Source organism: Liolophura sinensis, chromosome 2 (genome assembly GCF_032854445.1).
Source record: "Liolophura sinensis isolate JHLJ2023 chromosome 2, CUHK_Ljap_v2, whole genome shotgun sequence".
Lineage (NCBI taxonomy): Eukaryota > Metazoa > Mollusca > Polyplacophora > Chitonida > Chitonidae > Liolophura > Liolophura sinensis.
This window is the reverse complement of record NC_088296.1, coordinates 4,745,969-4,766,506: the sequence shown is the minus strand read 5'-3', so window position 1 is coordinate 4,766,506 and position 20,538 is coordinate 4,745,969. Positions and strand designations below refer to the sequence as shown.

General features: G+C 43.5%; 1 pseudogene; it reads left to right on the top strand.

The window, feature by feature from the left end:
- Positions 1 to 1,624: 1,624 nt before the first annotated feature.
- LOC135463053 (monocarboxylate transporter 12-like) lies at positions 1,625 to 19,865 on the top strand (annotated as a pseudogene).
- The last annotated feature ends 673 nt before the right edge of the window (positions 19,866 to 20,538 follow it).

The window sequence follows — 20,538 nt, the reverse complement described above, 5'->3', positions numbered from 1 at the left end:
TCTTGCAATAAGTTCAAATCATGTAACAGTTTAACAAATTAGCAAAATGGGTGATCGATTTCCATTGAACTTATAATGCTTTATGTGCTACTGGGTATAAAAGCGTACCTCTTAAAGAAAATCAGATAAAATCCAGTTTTCTAAAGAGGCTTCAAGCTTTCATCTTGGATTAAAGCAGACGCCGGTTTTAGGTATGTTACGGTACGATTTGTACAAAGAGAAAATCAGGGTTCGCTACAATTTTACCACCCTGGCGGTGACATAGGCCTACAGGTGACTCCGTTCAAGGTGAACCATATGTTCGCATGCCTGTGGAGCGGTACTTGAGGTTACAGGAAAACCAGTTTAAACCGGACTTTTGTCTGTTCTATAAGGATTTGTTTTCATCCTTTTGTTAAGCAACTCCGGTATTGGCAAGTATGTGAGGCTATCGAGCACCCTCCAGGGTTCATGATGAGTGTACTGACGGACTTTATTCGTGACTCACATACTTTCTTAATTTGTCTTGAAATATTCTCCTGCTTGACATTTCCCAAATTCATTTACTGGTTGATTCCCCCCCCCCCCTTCAAATATTTGCGTAGTGGCTGCTGCTGTCCTGAAAGAGCCTCGTGGTAAATTTTGTCTTAGTTTTATCTGCTGGTTGACTCTGTCCATGAGCTCTTTATCGGTTGACTCTGTCCCTGAGTTACTTAGTATTAAGGAACGACAGGTTATTCCACTATCGTATCCACCCCTTTTCCTTGACTCCTAACAGTGGGTTTCCTTTCTAGTTAAGTCTTGTTTCATCTATTTCTTTTTCATTACTCTTCTGATAACTTTCTACCTTTTCCAATAATTCATTGCAGGAACCAATCCGTATTTCAGAAAGCGTTTGTTCATTTTCCACAGTACATGACCAGACAGTGTATAGATACTTTGTTTAACCGTTGTTTGTCACTGAATTCTTTTTACTGACAGTCCAATGGTTTTAATGTATTAAATAAATAACCATTTCTGAAGTTACTGTTTGGATAAAGCATTCACTCCTGCTTGTTTGTTTGATGTTCATAATCTATGCGTCGAACAGACATTCGAATACCAGTCGTCAACCAAGATGGACGTTCCAGACCAATAATCCTAAGGCGAATTCCCAAAAGTACCAAAGAAAAAAAAAGTATGTAAAGTACGAAGATAGCACTGAGTCATGCAAAGAGAAACACTCAAGTGATGTTGGAAAGACGCAAAGTATGTACCATGCTAGAATATCAGTTGTCGATAATAAAATGTGTATCGCAGTTGCGCTTTGATTTGATCCGCAATGAATATCGTTTTGCTTACTTTTCTCTCTGTTTGCAGTTTTATTTTGTTACCTTGGCTTTAAAGAACCATTAATTTTGTAGTTCAAGACAGAAGTAAAGTAGTAATCCCGTTTCTCCAACCCGTATTTAAACAAGGGGATAAGTCACAGAGAATTTCCAAACAAACTACACACATATTGGATAAGTACAAATTTACCGATCTAATTCCCCCACTTTACACCCTCATATTCTTTCAGAAGTTTAGCATGCGTCATCGGATATACTTAAGCTTTAAACCAATATTGGTTTTGCTTTTTCTATTCAGCTCTGTTGGGCGAGGAATTGTGTGCCCCTCGCACACCTGGCAGCTTCATCGACCTGAGCTGTGTCTGTAGGGTCGTGTTCTAGGCTGCAGGGAAGGAGACGCGTTGAGGGGACAGGACTGAGGGTTAGGGAATGATCGCAGCCGGAGGGAAGAGGAATTGAGCGGTCAGGACTAAGCGATGGGGTATGGTCGCCGGTCGAGGGAAGAACACAACTTGAAGTGACTGCTCAGGGGAGAGGGTAAAGCTAATTCGGTATTATAGTCTTCGTTACATGTAGTTTTCAAAGGTTGTTTTGAAGAGTAATGTAATTGATTGAGTAATGCGCCCAGCACTGAGAGGTGTGGACCACGGAAACAATACCGACTGGCCTGGTGTCAGTATAAGGTGACTGGGTGTGGTGTCAGGTTTGGTGTCTTGGGCATGATACTTCAGTGGCGACAGCACTTTGGCGGCATGGACTCCCCCTGCCACAAGAAGACACAATGTGTACACACACCTAACGACTCCTCTTCCTAAGGCAAAATACTTGTTAAGTACGACGTTAAACCCCAAACATTCATTCATTCGAAATTCGTCCAACGGTAAAGACAGAATCAGAAAACGTTAGGCCTTACAGAATATGCTACCATTCCAAAACGCAGCATTATATACTGTTACGCGACCATTTCCAACGTCGAAAAATCAGTACTGCAAAAATTTTTTGTCTGAAGGTCAAAATTGTTCCATGAAACTGTTTACAACTGTTTCTCAAGTAAGAAAATAATGATAATGTGAAAAATCTCTGTCACGCTGCTCCATAGCTGTGTTTAAGTCCGCTTAACCCGAGGATGTAGGGGCTGTATATTCGTCGCCACGTTGGACATATGAGCTCCTGACTTCATTCATTTGTCCAGAATATTCCCTGTGTCTGTCCAGTTACATGACTGGAAACTTGTCTGTCGCTCATAGTATGAATTCGTTCTTTAATGTTTTGTGTTGAACGTTGTTTTGGCAATTGGCCTTTGCGATTATTGACATGAAACTTTCATTTGGTTGACAGCTGGTATATTTATTTATTTGGTTGTTGTTTTACGCTGTCCTTAAGAATACTTTACTGATACGACGGCGGGCAGCATCACGATGGGAGGACACCAGGTAGAGTCCTGGGGAAACCCACGTCCGCAGGTTACTTACAGGCCTTGATACGCACGGCCGGAGAGGATGCCAGCATGAGCTGGACTTGGACGGCTGATATACGAATGTCTGTTCTAACGTTTACATCTAATAGCATCAACATGGTTACTTAAGTCTACCACTGAATTTAAGACTTTTGACGGCATTTAAATGTTTCAATAGGGTTTTATTCTGTCACTATAACAGAGGGCTTCATCGCTAAACACGGCCAAATTAGAACGAACTAGCAGCCACAATTTGATTTCTTTCGTAATCGTCTTTGGCTTTTTAGCACTTGCAATGTATGACTTAAGTCGTTAGTTGCTTGGCACATGAAAGTCCATACAGTGGCTATACTGTAGCGTCTGTAACCCTGTTTACTTTTCTTGTTTGTTCTCAGTGTAAATTACAGTCGCTCATTACATGGCATGAACTAGCCTGAGATTTCCAGCGTGCAGTTGGATCGAAAACCTTTGCTCACTCAGCAAATATCGTTAAAGGCGAATGAATGAGGATGTCGGTTCGAATCCAACTCCCGCACGAAATGAACTATTGATACCTGATTATATACAGAGAACTTAAAGGATGTTACCTATAGGCGGTGGATCCTCTATGGTCTCCTCTCTTCCTGTTGACGGATAATAAAAGTGCACTGTATTATTGCAAATAAGTCGTGCAAAAATAAGTCATGTACTGAGGTGAGGAAAGACAGAGTACATGATGATATTTTAATATTCGAGGACCAATCTATACAAGCGAGTTTTCACTTAAGTCAAAACATTAAACTTCAGTATATATGATGCGTAGTTTACATACCAAATAGTTTGAACTGCGATGCATTAGTCGCAGCTGAAGCAGCTAGTGGGCAAAACTCATTTATTTACCGTGGCGCACCATCCATTTTATTGAAACAAAATTTCTCTCTCAATGTTATTTGTAATTAATCATACCTGTCGATTAGAAAATCATCAATATATGATCACCTCTTTACGCCACCCATTGAAGTAGCTGGCATATCAGCTTCGCATGAATATTGCCCTAAAGGTCATAAATTTCGTGTTAAAAAAATGATTGGTCGTCGAAATGGCGTATGCCCTTGATTTGACCTTGATGATCAGAAGTTGCATGATTATCGGGAGGTAGCTCTTCAACAACACCCCTACCCCTACAAAGAGCTGTTGATTTATTCACACAATATACACGTAACGAACGTCGCAATGTAGTTTTTGCATAGTTACGCAAGCACTTTACTAACACCTGTTCACCGTGTAATTCACAATGCTTCGAGTACTGTACAAACAACCCATACTTTACTGGGTTCGTCGGGGAGTCCAACTAGGCCTAACCACCGGTGTATTCGTCACGTATGTACATGTATATAGCGAAATCCGCTCATGGACTTTCCTTTCAACATTGCCCTTACTGTTTGTCACACCATATTTCGGATACAAAGGCCTTGTGTGAAAAATCCTTACCACATTTATTAACAGGTATTGGACTAATCACCTCAGTCCCTCCTGTACAAGATGACCACCAGAGATGATGTAGACTGTGGCTGGTCCTGGGTTGTACTTCTCGCATCATTCGGGATTCTCGTCTTCGTCGGGTCTACATTGTACGGTATTGGGGTCATCTACGTGTTCCTGTTAGAAACGTTCCAGGAGGACCCCATGAAGACGTCATGGGTGGGGTCGTTGAGCGGAAGTCTTTGTACACTCACCGGTAAGTTATTCTAGTCAGATGGCGTAGCACGAGGGCAGCTGTAGTTTTGGCTGTTTGCCATTCTCAGGTGCTTTTCGTTAAAACAGAATCTTCAATGAGCTGGTATATCTTCATATTTTCTACCAAATGACCAAGACAGCAACTTAAACTTTACAAATTCCAGTTCTACCATACCGCAGAATGATCAGAAATTAGAAGCAGACATTCGCATGCAACCCGTCAAATAAAATGTACGTTACAGGCCAATAACTCCAAGACGAATTCCCAACACGACGTGTAACACAAAGAACCAAGAAAGTACACAAAACAGTTATATAATTAAGACGTTATACCGTATGACATTATGACAGAATCATGAAAAGAAAAGCAGTTAATATTTGCATGATATGCAAATGACTTAACATTGCTTCTCTTTTTACTGACTTTTTGTTTGACTACCAAAATGTAGTATGGTATGACAAGATTTGTTAATGTTACTATATAGCAGACATCATGCTGACTAGAACTCATTCTAACCCACTGTTAGTTGCGGGACGTGTGCAAATATACATATTAAATAGAGACGACCTTTCAAACAACATCGAGTGTGTCACGCAACACACCGGCCAGTAGATTTACGTCCCCAAATAATATCATTTCCTGGTGTTTATTTCTACATATAAAAGAATTTGAGTTTGTTTACTTGTTATGATTTATGATTATGATTTATATAAAGGTGAACTACTCGAATTTTCTTCAATGATAAAAGTGGTATCTCCCAGTTTATAGATATCGCTTTTGTTTCTACATTTTTTATGTTTAACATCCAGACGCCCCGTGACACGGTAAAAGAAGCATTTCTTTCAAAACATTCATATACTATCCAAAAAAAGAAACGCATAGGTGTTTTGTTTTATTTTAAAATGAAACAAATACATTTTGTCTTCATTTCATGAGCAAAATGTGTTTTAATATTGTTAATAGTCACAGTTAGCACACATTTTATTCCTCAAAACATTTCTTGGTTGAAAATGTTGAGTTTGGAGGCCGTTTTTGGAAGAAGTAAAAAATACATCACCACACTGCATCACGTGCAGTCTTACACGCCAAACTTACGCATGGAAAGCATGCAGTGTGTGACTATAAAACCGCAACTTCGGGCCGGAAATCGGCGTCTTTCAAGTGGTGTTTTCAAGCTGATTCAACGTGCCACGTCTTGACACTGTCACAAGAAATATTGTCATTGGAAGACTTCAAGCTGGAGAGTCCTAATCGTCCATTTCTAGGCGTCTACACGTCAGCCAGAGCACGATTTCACGGCTTGCTGCCCGCTACAACAATACTGGGACAACAAATGACCGTCGGCGTTCAGGTCGACCACGTGTCACTACAGCAGCCCAAGATCGCTACATAAGGGTCCTCCATTTGCGTGACCGTTGTGCTACAGCTGAAAGCACAGCAGCCAGCATACCGGGACTGAGGAGGATATCAGGTCAGACAGTGCGGAACAGGCTGAGGGAACATGGACTGAGAGCCAGGAGGCCCTATGTTGGGATCGTGCTGCGTCTTCACCATCGCGCAAATCGCCTCCGATGGTGTAACAACGTGACTGCATGGAATCTACGCAACTGGCGACGCATTTGGTTCAGTGATGAGTCCAGATTCCTATTGCAGAGACGTGATGGTAGAAACCGGGTTTACAGACGTGCTCACGAACCTTATGCCCCTAACTGCGTACGCCAAGTGGACAGATTTGGTGGATGGAGTGTGATGATGTGGGCAGCAATATCGTATACTGGTCGTACAAAGCTTGTCCACGTTCAGGGAAATCTTACGGCCGTGCGCTACCGAGACACCATCCTGCAGCCACACCTCTTACCTGTCATTGACGTTCAGCGGGAGTTGTTCCAGCAGGACAACGCCAGACCGCACACGGCACGTGTCACAAGGGACTTCCTCGCCGAAAACAATGTAAATGTGCTACCCTGGCCGCCCCGTTCCCCGGATCTTAACCCAATTGAGCATCTGTGGGATGAACTTGATCGATGTCTACGCCAACGTCAACCTCAACCCCAAACGCTTCAAGAGCAAGTTGCATGTTTGCAGGAGGAGTGGCAGAACATTCCCCAGGCCTCTATCCAGCGTTTCATCCAGTCCATGACAAGGCGTGTCAGAACTGTTATTCGTGCCCGTGGTGGTCACAACAGATACTGACATTCCACTCAAGTGGGAGACTCATTGTGAGTGTCTTACCTCAAGTTGATGGCCTTGTTGTCTAGATATGGACCCTTCCTTAATCTGTGTAAAAAAATATTTGCAGAATAGCAATTCTTATTTAGTTATGCATAATTGAAAAGACTGCATCACCTCCGCAAAAAACCGGGTTATGCGTTTCTTTTTTTGGATAGTATATTTGAGCTCAGCGGTGAGCTCTACGTCACGTAATAATAAGACACGACGGGGGGTAGGTGCAGTCTGGGGGGAGGGAATAGAATATGTTGCATTCTCAGGATTTTACTCGGTACGAAACAAGACTCGGGTTACACCAAGACGAAGGTGTAAATCCTTTAAATAAACTACATAGCCCGTCAGGAATCAATCAACTCCTTATAAACGAGGTTTGTCACGTCCCCGAAATAAAGAAATCATACAAAAAACAGGATTACAGCATAGAGAGTATAACCAGTGCAACGAAATGCAGTGATGTTAATTGCAATTTATAAGGCGTCACTGGCCTAGAGTTACTCGAAATGCTGTGTTGTCATCACATTTAACGTATGTTTAAATAAGATTTAAACATTGCGAAAGGACCAGGCCTCAGAGATACTTAGTCCACCAGCAGGGGCCAGGCATCGAGGATACTTAGCCCACCAGCTGAGGCCAGGCATCGAGGATACTTAGTCCACCAGCAGAATCCTGAAAATAAGTTGACTTCAATGGCAGAAATTCAGTGGAGGTTATCTGCAAAGGCGGTCTTTCTAAATCTGTATACGTTGTAATAACGGAAGGAATACTTTGTTTCTCCACCAGGCCCCGTGGCGGGATACCTCACGAGTCGCACGTGCTGTCGCGTGACCATCATGGTTGGGGGGTCTCCTGTGTCTGATTGGTTTTGCCACCAGTTCGCTCGTGAACAACCTGAACTTACTATTTCTCACATACGGTGTATTAGTTGGTAAGTATAAATGTCTTACAAGCATAGAGAGTAAAATCAGAGCAACGAAAAGCAGTGATGTTAATTGCAAAAATGGTCACATATAGCCTATGAAACTCGTCATCTTGTAAATCTACCTCAGTCACGGTTATTGCGGCTGTCCATGTGTATGCATTACAGGCGGCATGTCATTCAACATGGTTTAAGCAGAAGCTTTAGGGAAAAATGCAGAGATGTTAATCATTTATTACGCTGCTCCAGAATGACTAAATATGCAGTATTGTCATAGCATGTAATATGCACTCACGTTGAGCGTTGCGAAGATACAAGACCTCGAGGATGCTTAGTCCACCAGTCTGGTTAATGCAAGGATACAACAAAATTAAATAAAATTAAGACGTACAGCACAGAGAGTAAAACCAGAGCAACGACGACAGTGTGGTAGCTGACAAATAGACACACGTAACCGGTGAATTTTGGCCTCTTATACTTAAAGAGACCTCAATAACAATTGTTTCTAAACCGCCAACCAGAGCTGTTTCACTTCAGAAGACGAAAACATAAGCAAGAAGTCGATTCACCGCCTTACGGACATTATCTTATTGTTTCTATCTGTGGCACGTGATCTATCAGCATACCTGCATACACTATAACCGACGTAAACTGACAACAGGTCGTATTTCCCGTATAAGCCATTTATCACACTATCGGTACTGCTCTGGTTTTCCTCTCTATATAGTATAGTATTTTGTGTTGTAATTAATGTTGATCCATAGATTTTATGGTCACACAGAGTTCAATGTAAGATAACTTCACCTATACCGTATACCTGTTCCCACCTCTACTGTATAACTGTTTTCACCTATACTACTTACCTGTTTCCACCTGTATTGCTTACCTGTTTCCACCTATACTGCATACCTGTTTCCACCTATACGGCATACCTGTTTCCATCTATACTGCATACCTGTTTCCATCTATACTGCATACCTGTTTCCACCTATACTGCATACCTGTTTCCACCTATACGGCATACCTGTTTCCATCTATACTGCATACCTGTTTCCATCTATACTGCATACCTGTTTCCACCTATAATGTTTACCTGTTTCCATCTATACTGCATACCTGTTTCCATCTATACTGCATACCTGTTTCCACCTATACTGCTTACCTGTTTCCCTCTATACTGTATACCCGTTTCCATCTATACTGCATACCCGTTTCCACCTATACTGCTTACCTGTTTCTATCTATACTGCATACCTGTTTCCACCCATACTGCATACCTGTTTCCACCCATACTGTATACCTGTTTCCAAAGTCGTTTGTGTCTGCTAGGTTTAATCAAATAAACATTCAGTCCCAAATCAGTTCGTTCCACCGATTTGTTACATTCACAAACTTACGAAGGGACATGAACAGCTTTTTAAGCAATTTAAGAAAATAATGCTGTCGCTGTCCAACTTATATCTCGTGTTGTGTTCGAATTAACCCATCTTAAAGATATGACTAAAGTAATAAATAGATCTAAGGAGCTCGGTCAGCCGCTACTCCATCCAATCATAATAACAGATGAACTTAATACCTATCCATCCACCCAACTTTTGATATGAATCGATTATAATCGATATCAGCCAACAACAGATATTCAGAAGACACCATCAATAGATCGATCTAACAATAGGTCAAACTATTCACAGGTGTGGGGAACGGTTTAGCTTACACACCTGCCGTTGTCATCCTGGGCTATTACTTCAGGAAGAAGCTAGACCTGGCCTGTGGCTTGGCAATGACGGGATGTGGGTTAGGGATGATGGTCGGTCCACTCTGTGTCCGCTGGCTCTCTGACCAGTACGGCTGGCGTGGCATGTTTCTGCTGATGGGCGCTATTAACTTTAACATCTGCCTCTTCGGTGCCTTGTGCTGTCCGTCATCTACGGAGCTCGAACAGAAGTCTCTCCGGGCGGCCTACGCCGAAGACTTCCATCTTGGTGTGAAACAACAGTTTCAGGTGTTTCGCAATGTCTCTTTTTTGGTGTTTTGTCTCGGTATCTCCGTCAACAGCTTCGCCTGTAGCATCATGTTCATGCACTTCCCAAAATACTGTTTGGAAAAAGGGGCCGTAAGTCAGGAGGTGTCCATGCTATTCACCGTCATGGCAGTCGCGAGTATCGTCGGTCGCGTTCTGGCTGGCCTGGGAACGACCGGAGATCCGGCTAATAAATACCTGTACCTCTTCGGTTCGTACGGACTCTCCGGTATTGCCGTTCTCACGTTCCCGCTACTCTCTGCCAACACCATCGGTCGTTACATCTTCTCTTCTGTGTTTGGAATGTACATTATGGTCAGTTTTGTGGTTTTGAACCCGATCACCATCGAGTTGGTGGGCTTACTAGATCTGGCCATGGCGTTCGGTGCTCAGATGGCGCTCTGCGGGTTAGGCGCTCTCTTAGGTCCACCAGTTGCAGGTGAGATCAAACTTCTGCTTAGCGTTAGTGTAATATTGAGGTCAAAGAACACACTTGCATGAAGTACTTATCAGATGAAATACCATTAATCATTGTCCAGGAAAATATTTGGATTCATTTATTTCGAATATTTCTCGATGTAGTAAAATGCATTTAAAACTTTGGATTCCACTGTGACGTTTCTGGCCATAATGGCACTACAAATGTCACTTCAGTATCTGACCACTTGACACACATAGATTGCTATATTACAACATTAGTCATTCATCTTCTTTGCATGAATTAGCTATGAATGCATTCAACAAATAGATCTTGAACCGAACTACGTCAAGCCAAAAATAGTGCTGCTGTGACGTCACAGACACCCGCTTGGTCCTAACAGACCACCATAGAATCCTGTGTCTTCAGATAAGTACAAGTACCTTATCTTAGTTTAGGCTGAAACAAAAAAAAAAACAAAAAAACAGGAAGAGTAAGACGAAAGTTATATTCCGTGAATTATCAACACCTTTTAGACATTTTGTAAATAAAATGTAGTAAAATACAGAATTATACAGTGGGCTATCCTACAGATTTGTTAATCACAAAAAACACTACGAGCTCTTCCATGTGCATTAAGTATAGACATCAGTGTCATAATCTTGGGCAGAATCTCCAAAGGTACGCAGGAAAACTATAGAATTCTAAGTTCATTCAGTTAATGATACACATTTTAAGTCTTTCCGCTGCCTTTCACTTTTTATTTATTTCGTTTTAAACTATTTAATCAAAATGTTCTATTTTTAAACTTACAAAGAACAGAGAACTTTCGGAATCCAAGTAACAGAAACCTGTGATATTTAATTACAAAAATTGACTGATTATAGTTTTATAATTATAGATTATTAGCTTTTCATAAGTCAGCAGAAACATCTGTCCAGCGTTGCTTCCAGTAGAGATTCTATATGAATTTAGTATTCTCTCTTTGAGGGAGGTACAAACTGCAAAACAATGATGGTTTATTTTTGGCAAATCACATGGCTTTTAAGATTCTTGCTCTCCTTGAAAATCTGAAAAAGCGCATGATCCAAATCCACCAATCGTTAAACAGAATGCACACGGAAAGAGTCCGGTTATAAAATAATAAGCAATATTGGGAAGGAAACAACTGATAATGACAAAATTCCTATAGTATTCAGAAAAATATCATGGTCGAATTTTGAGAAACTTTTTCCGGGTTTATTTACTTTATCATAAGCGAATTTTGGAAAACAATAGATTCTGTCCTTAACGTTATAATAGGGGGCGCTGATTGGCAGAGCATATAGATCTACACTCAAAAAAGTAATATGTTAATTTTAACGGAAAGTCTGTTGTCTGAGTGGTGGTAGAATATATGCTGCTATTGCAGCAGATTGTTCTGTCAAATATAACTCACAGATTGTATTAATTCATCATAAAGATTCTTTCACACTAACAGGATATGATGTTCAATATAACACAGTATTACGTTACAACACACTTTCTGTTAAAATTAAAAGATTATTTTTTTAGTGTACATTTGTCTTTCTCACACAGCAGTCAGTGAGCCTGGATTCAGTTTGACTTAAATTTAATTAATATATTTATGTAAAATGGACTGGTGTTTGCGCTGTAGATTCAAAAGTATTTCACCTGCACGAAGGTGTGAGATTTACCGGCAGAGAAAACCACAATATAATGCTCCACAAAACTACAACTAGCCAGGTGTCAGATAAACTACCTGACGTTAAGCCACATCCTGGATTTAAACCAGCGATTATTTGAGAAACCTCTTAGGTGGCTCGATCAGCAAGCACCCTACTTCCGTTTACCTTTTTAAGGAAAAGGTAACAATCGTGGACAAAAATGTATAAAGGTAGGGAAACTATTAAGGCATACAAAGAGAAGAGATAGTATTTTATAATTAGCTGTAACATGGTGGTGGTGTCATGAAGGTGTTGTTTATGTCGCATTTGCCGCTGTCGTAAATGGTGTATGTCGCTAACTAGTCCTTTTTCTGGCAGCTCTCGTGATGGAGATGAGTGGCGATTACAGCGCAAGCGTCTATCTATCTGGTAAGGGAGGTAATTCCATAGGCATATGTCCTCGCAGAAGTGTCAAACGACGTAACGATTGCTGGTTCTGTAGGGTTTATCAGTACGCTGGCAGTATTTTAGCCACATCGTGAATGTAGAAAATTAGAGGCAATTGGTAGAGCACACACGTCAGAAAACTTCTGCTGCTTAATTAGTGTACATTACTCTATCGGTTTAAATCCCTATCGTGCTGCTGTGAGACCTAGGTCTTCAACACGGTTTTTGTTTCCAATGTACAAACCACCTTCACAGCCCAAACAAGGCATGATAATGTGTGAAGCATTAACAATCATAGTTATGACTACCCAAAGTATATAAACAGAGTGAGCCGTCATACTCTCTTTCTTTATGTGATCCCCATCTGCTTACTCCAATGCCCATTGATTGGTGTAAGTACTTGCAATTATTTATTTATTTGATTTGTGTTTTACGCCGTACTCAAGAATATTTCACTTACACCACGGCAGTCAGCATTATAATGGGAGGAAACCGGACAAAGCTCGGCGGAAACCTACGACCATCCGCAGTTTGCTGGCAAACCTTCCCAGGCCGGAGAGGAAGCCAGCATGAGCTGTACTTGAACTCACAGCGACCTAAGTACTTGTAAGTAAGACATTTACGTATATGAAGAGAGACGACCACTGTGATGAATTAGGTGATTGGGCTTTACTCAAGTGGCTGTAGGCCTACTTTACATTCATTGCAAAATTCACACGTCTTGACTTCGGTGTACGTTGTGCTATGTGTTTTTTTAACTCGATCTTATTTTCGCGCACTGGGTATACGCTGCGTATTGAATGACAAGCTAATGTTTCCTTAGGCACTGGCTTATTTGTGAGGATATTAATTATATATTCACTTCATGATTATGTATAAATGTGATAATATTATTGAGGCTATACCAGAGACTTGTGGCCAAATGCTGATTAACACCAATCAAGTTGGAGTTTTGCTGCTGTCCTAGAAAGGATAAATATTTCCTTTCCATAAAATATAAACTTCACCTGTGCACGTGGTACCGTTCAAAATGTAAGTTCCTAAAATTTATGACATTCGTCGCATTAAAACATTTTCAAACTCATTTCAAACTAATTATTTTACTAGTTTATTATAAATGGTACAGGTACTAGTGTTGTTTTGCTCCAAGGCAATACTTTGAAATATTCTTGCTAACTACAAAATTGGATTTGATGAGCGAATTTTGGATTTTTCACAAAAAATCTCTGGAATAGCCTCTTTAATTTGCATTAATACATTAATGCTGCATTAATATATACAGATATGTCGCGTCATCAAAGATGACATCTTGCAGCAACCTGGGCATGGTCGTGAGTTTCCCCTAGACACTGTCCGGTTTCCTCTCATGCTCCATAATGCTGGCCGCCGTCGACCAGTACGATGTAAAACACCAATCAAATAACTTAGAGATGACGTGGTGAACGTAGTAATAACGTCCTAAATATGAAGGTCTGTGCAGTTATAATATTAGAAAAGAGTGCCTCAGCATTCCAGTAAATGCGACATGTAAATTACATACAAGATACCTTCCTTATTTTCTGGTTACATATGTGTATTTCATAAACTACGCTGCCTCGCTCTGTTTCAACTTTTAAGAATCACCAATAGATACAAATGTAAGCACGTCTGATTCACACTTCCGCCAGAAAATTGTTTCCGCAAGCTGATTACTTCGAATGATAACACATATGTCTTTCATGGTCGTTTAGTCCGTTCCTCTTGTTTTCTATTGCAGGTTCTCTGATGATAGTCAGTTCCATCTTTGGAATGCTGGTTATGGTTTTTAAACGACCCATTGAAATAACTGAGATTATTGTAGAAGAAACTAATCTGGCAAAGCTGAGTAAATCTCTCGAACATATGGCGCCTGCGCAGTTTTTACGCAGCCTGGCGTCGCTTCCGGGAGTATTTGGTGCCTCTATAGACAATATCCACTTGCCTACCTTGTCTTTCTCAAGCCCGACTTCCCCATTGGCAATAGAAAATAACAGGTATGCACATGACGTTTTATACACTTAAACTGGAGGAGTCGTCGCTGACTTATAGAAAAGTGCCACTCTGTCGGCAGCGCCATGTAGGTTAATCCAACTCTAAACATTTATCAGGCACAGAAGGGCTGTCTGTCTTCTGTCGGTTTTCTTCGTAAAGTCGTATAGGAGAATTATTCTTGATTCATCATTTATTTATTTAATTAATTATTAATTAACATTTTGTGGGGGGGGGGGAGGATTGTGGGCTCTTGGTAATCACTCAAAATTATAATCATGGGAACCTGTTACTTCCAGTCCGTAACCCCGTCCTCTGCCACTCCCAGTCAGTAACCTCGTCCCCTGTGAGGCCCAGTCAGTAACCCCGTCCCCTGTCCCTTGTCACTCCCAGTCAGTAACCTCGTCCCCTGTCACTTCCAGTCAGTAACCTTGTCCCCTGTGACGCGCAGTCTGTAACCTCGTCCCCTGTAACTCCCAGTCAGTAACCCTACCCCCTGTCACTCCAAGTCAGTAACCTCGCCACCTGTCACTCCCGGTCAATAACCCTGTTCCCTGTCACTCCCAGTCAATAACCCCGTCACCTGTCACTCCCAGTCAGTTTCCCTGTTCCCTGTCACTCCCAGTCAGTTTCCCTGTTCCCTGTCACTCCCAGTCAGTGATCTCGTCACCTGTCACTCCCAGTCAGAAACCTCGTCCCGTCGCTCCCAGACGCAGTCATCCGATGCACTGTTACCTCTCACCCCATCACCTGTCTGTTACAGCTACCCCATCTCCATTCGTGATCCGATCCTCAATCAGTGACCTAATCCCCATTCTTCTCACCTCCTCTCACAGTGGCCTCATCCCCAGGCACCTTCCAGTCAGTGAACCAATCCCCAGTCACGCCATTATCAGTAACCTCATCCCCTATCACAGTAACCCCATCCCCTATCACAGTAACCCCATCCCCTATAACAGTAGCCTCATCCCCTATCACAGTAGCCCCATCCCCTATCACAGTAGCCCCATCCCTTATCACAGCAGCCCCATCCCCAGTCTCAGTAGCCCCATCCCCTGTTACAGTAGTCCAATGCCCAGTCACAATAGCCTCATCCCCTATCACAGTAGCCCCATCCCCTATCACAGTAGCCCCGTCCCCAGTCTCAGTAGTCCAATGCCCAGTTACAGTTGTCCCATCCCCAGTCTCAGTAGCCCCATCCCCTGTCACAGTAGTCCAATGCCCAGTCACAGTAGCCCCATCCCCAGTTTCAGTAGCCCCATCCCCTGTCACAGTAGTCCAATGCCCAGTCACTGTAGTCCAACCCCCAGTCACAGTAGCCCCATCCCCAGTCTCAGTAGCCCCATCCCCTGTCACAGTAGTCCAATGCCCAGTCACAGCAGTCCCATCCCCTATCAGAGTAGGCCCATTCCCTGTCACAGTAGTCCAATGCCCAGTCTCAGTAGCCCCATCCCCTGTTACAGTAGTCCAATGCCCAGTCACAGTTGTCCCATCCCCTTTCACAGTAGTCCAATGCCCAGTTACAGTAGTCCAATGCCCAGTCACAGTAGCCCCATCCCCAGTTTCAGTAGCCCCATCCCCTGTCACAGTAGTCCATTGCCCAGTCACTGTAGTCCCACCCCCAGTCGCAGTAGTCCCATCCCCAGTCTCAGTAGCCCCATCCCCTGTCACAGTAGTCCAATGCCCAGTTACAGTTGTCCCATCCCCAGTCTCAGTAGCCCCATCCCCTGTCACAGTAGTCCAATGCCCAGTCACAGTAGCCCCATCCCCAGTTTCAGTAGCCCCATCCCCTGTCACAGTAGTCCATTGCCCAGTCACTGTAGTCCAACCCCCAGTCACAGTAGCCCCATCCCCTGTCTCAGTAGCCCCATCCCCTGTCACAGTAGTCCAATGCCCAGTCACAGCAGTCCCATCCCCTATCAGAGTAGGCCCATCCCCTATCACAGCAGCCCCATCCCCAGTCTCAGTAGCCCCATCCCCTGTCACAGTAGTCATATGCCCAGTCACAGTTGTCCCATCCCCAGTCACAGTAGGCTCATCCCCTATCACAGCAGCCCCGTCCACAGTCTCAGTAGTCCCACGCCGATCCAGCAGCCCCATCCTCTATAATCTCCCCTCATCCTCTAGCACTCCCAGTCTGTGACCCATCACAGGTCACTCTCAGCCAGAGACCATACCTCTCTTTCAGTAACCATATCCCCACTCAGTGGCCCAATCCTCGTCACCGTAGCCCCGTACCCTGTCACTGGGACTTCATGCCGGGTCAGAGAAGCACCACATCCTGGCACTCCCAACTCAGTGACCCATCCAGTCACAGTTACTCCATCCTATGTCACTTCAAGTCAGTGACACTCACAGTCTGACCCTATTCCGTAACAGTGACCTTAATCTCGTCAAAGTAGCCCCATCGTCTGTCACTCCCAGGATGTGATCCCATCCAATTACAGTTACTCCTTCCTGTCACTTCAAGTCAGTGACACTCACAGTTTGATCCCATTCCGTCAGAGTGACATTCTCGTCAAAGTAGCCCCATCGTCTGTCACTCCCAGGCAGTGAGCCCCTCTAGTTACAGTTACCACATCCTCTTTCCTAAGTCAGTGACGTACCCATCTATTGTCACAGTATCCCATCCTGTTATTCTAAATCAGTAGCCCCACGCAGTCACAGTTACCCTATCCTCTACCACCTCAGTCAGTGACCCCATCCAGTCACAGTTACCCCATCCTCTACCACCCCAGTTAGTGACCCCATCCAGTCACAGTTACCCCATCCTCTACCACCCCAGTCAGTGACCCCATCCAGTCACAGTAACCCCATCCTCTACCACCCCAGTCAGTGACCCCATCCAGTCACAGTTACCCTATCCTCTACCACCCCAGTCAGTGACCCCATCCAGTCACAGTAACCCCATCCTCTACCACCCCAGTCAGTGACCCCATCCAGTCACAGTTACCCTATCCTCTACCACCCCAGTCAGTGACCTCATCCAGTCACAGTTACCCCATCCTCTACCACCCCAGTCTGTGATCCCATCTAGTCACAGTTACCCCATCCTCTACCACCCCAGTCAGTGACCCCATCTAGTCACAGTTACCCCATCCTCTACCACCCCAGTCAGTGACCCCATCCAGTCACAGTAACCCCATCCTCTACCACCCCAGTCAGTGACCCCATCCAGTCACAGTAACCCCATCCTCTACCACCCCAGTCAGTGACCCCATCCAGTCACAGTTACCCTATCCTCTACCACCCCAGTCAGTGACCTCATCCAGTCACAGTTACCCCATCCTCTACCACCCCAGTCTGTGATCCCATCTAGTCACAGTTACCCCATCCTCTACCACCCCAGTCAGTGACCCCATCTAGTCACAGTTACCCCATCCTCTACCACCCCAGTCAGTGACCCCATCCAGTCACAGTAACCCCATCCTCTACCACCCCAGTCAGTGACCCCATCCAGTCACAGTTACCCCATCCTCTACCACCCCAGTCAGTGACCCCATCCAGTCACAGTTACCCCATCCTCTACCACGCCAGTCAGTGACCCCATCCAGTCACAGTAACCCCATCCTCTACCACCCCCAGTCAGTGACCTCATCCAGTCACAGTTACCTATCGTCTACCACCCCCAGTCAGCGACCCCATTCAGTAACAGTTACCCCATCCTCTACCACGCCAGTCAGTGACCCCATCCAGTCACAGTAACCCCATCCTCTACCACTCCCAGTCAGTGATCCCATCTAGTCACAGTTACCCCATCCTCTATCACTCCCAGTCAGTGATCCCATGTAGTCACAGTTACCCCCATCCTCTACCACCCCAGTCAGTGACCCCATCCAGTCACAGTAACCCCATCCTCTACCACCCCAGTCAGTGACCCCATCCAGTCACAGTTACCCTATCCTCTACCACCCCAGTCAGTGACCTCATCCAGTCACAGTTACCCCATCCTCTACCACCCCAGTCTGTGATCCCATCTAGTCACAGTTACCCCATCCTCTACCACCCCAGTCAGTGACCCCATCTAGTCACAGTTACCCCATCCTCTACCACCCCAGTCAGTGACCCCATCCAGTCACAGTAACCCCATCCTCTACCACCCCAGTCAGTGACCCCATCCAGTCACAGTTACCCCATCCTCTACCACCCCAGTCAGTGACCCCATCCAGTCACAGTTACCCCATCCTCTACCACGCCAGTCAGTGACCCCATCCAGTCACAGTAACCCCATCCTCTACCACCCCCAGTCAGTGACCTCATCCAGTCACAGTTACCTATCGTCTACCACCCCCAGTCAGCGACCCCATTCAGTAACAGTTACCCCATCCTCTACCACGCCAGTCAGTGACCCCATCCAGTCACAGTAACCCCATCCTCTACCACTCCCAGTCAGTGATCCCATCTAGTCACAGTTACCCCATCCTCTATCACTCCCAGTCAGTGATCCCATGTAGTCACAGTTACCCCCATCCTCTACCACCCCAGTCAGTGACCCCATCTAGTTACAGTTACCCCATCCTCTATCCTTATGTCTTTCTCTTTAGTACGTGACCCTGAACCACAGATGCTGCTGGGAACAACAGATCTTCAGGTGATCTTCCATACTGGCCAAGAGCTTGATCTTGTGTACGAGAGCTGTGCAGGACGCATGGCGCATTAACGAAATATATCTCATTTTATTGTTTACTGCCAATACCATTTAAACCTAGAAAAATATTAGATTTTATTAAAATAAATTGCTGAATTACTTGTTGTACACACAGTGACATTAAATTAATTCCTTTGTTACAGTAATGGTCATGGGCTGCAATTCATGTTTTCTGTGTTTCACGAGTTTCGTTAGTGTTTGTCGGCTTCACTCTGTGCACTACTACTGTGTTCTCTAATCGTACGATTCCTGTACACAAAGTTCAAGATAGCATTGTTTGTTTTCTCTTTGCAAATCTAAATTCATCATGGTGAATGGGCAGTAAGCCGAAATATAGAATATCGCGATATTGATATTCTATGCTTTAATATTTTGACAGTCGTTTGTGTTGTAGTTGTTATGTATTTTGCCAAGGAGAAAGAAGTACATGTGAACTAGCCTCATGAAATTGATACATTATCATCGTTTACTTATTGTTTATTGATCAACTTTGCAAGTTACCCGTGCATCACACTTTTGTGCACAAGCTGGTCCAACTGCAGCTTCATATAGAGAAATACGTTAGGTATTAGCCCAAAAGGCGGTGGATTTCTCCGCTTTCCTGTCCTCAGAAACCTCATACACGTGAAAAGCGTTTGGTTACATTTGATTAATGACAAATACAATTTGCTTATTTGATTCGGAATACAGAGAAGTGCAGTATAATCTACATTATTAGTTTGACGATAGGATTATTTTACAACCAAATATCACACGGTGTAATAAATACGGCGTAATAATAAGAGAAATGTCAAAAGTGTGCAGTGTAATGTCATTTATAGTGAAGAAGCTAGCGTCACTGCCTATTGATATTACACGCTGTACTCAAAAAGTTCAGCTTTACCTAAACTACAGCGGTCTGGTTTATGAACCGATAACCACATCATTTGTCATTCGTTATACTATATAACAGCACCGGTTTTAACCAGAGCAACCCAGACAGCGATAAAACCACTGTAACCTTTTCGTGACATTTTTGACAAATAAACTATTAAACGACAGTCTGGTTATTTGAACAAGATCTTCTCCACTTGTAAACCTACTGGTCTTCAACTTATGTCTCAAAAGAAGACCATGTATGAATGAATTTGTATGAATGTACGTTTGTGTGCTTGACTTTCTAGGGCGGTCATAAATATACAGTGACGCAAGTTAACATTTGTAGAAGTGAAATGAATGTGACCGAAGGCTAGCCTACAGGATATTGCAGTGAATTGCTTTACCATTTGCGACGGGCTAGAAATTGTTTCATTTTCAAATATTTAAACAAAAACAAAAAAGAAAAAAAAAGAAACATACTGTTTGACAACTGAACCGTTTGAGCTGTATAATTAAAATTTGTTTGAACTGACAGATGATCAACACTTAAATCTTAACATGTGGTAGATTATTCATCGATGGGAGATCTATTAACGTGACATCTATGTGGAAAATCGCCGAGTTTTACCATAGCGTACATGTGCCATTGGCTCGCTACCAGCGCAGGAAGAGATTATCGCACATCTACAACGTTGTAGTAACAGTCGATTTTCAAGGATTACACTTTTCGGATGCAGAAAGTGAACGCATGTATGTATACTTGGGGTTTTACATAGTACCTAGCAATGTTTCAGTCAAAGAACGACAAGGAGTCATTAGGTGTGTGTACACATGCTGTGTCTTCTTGT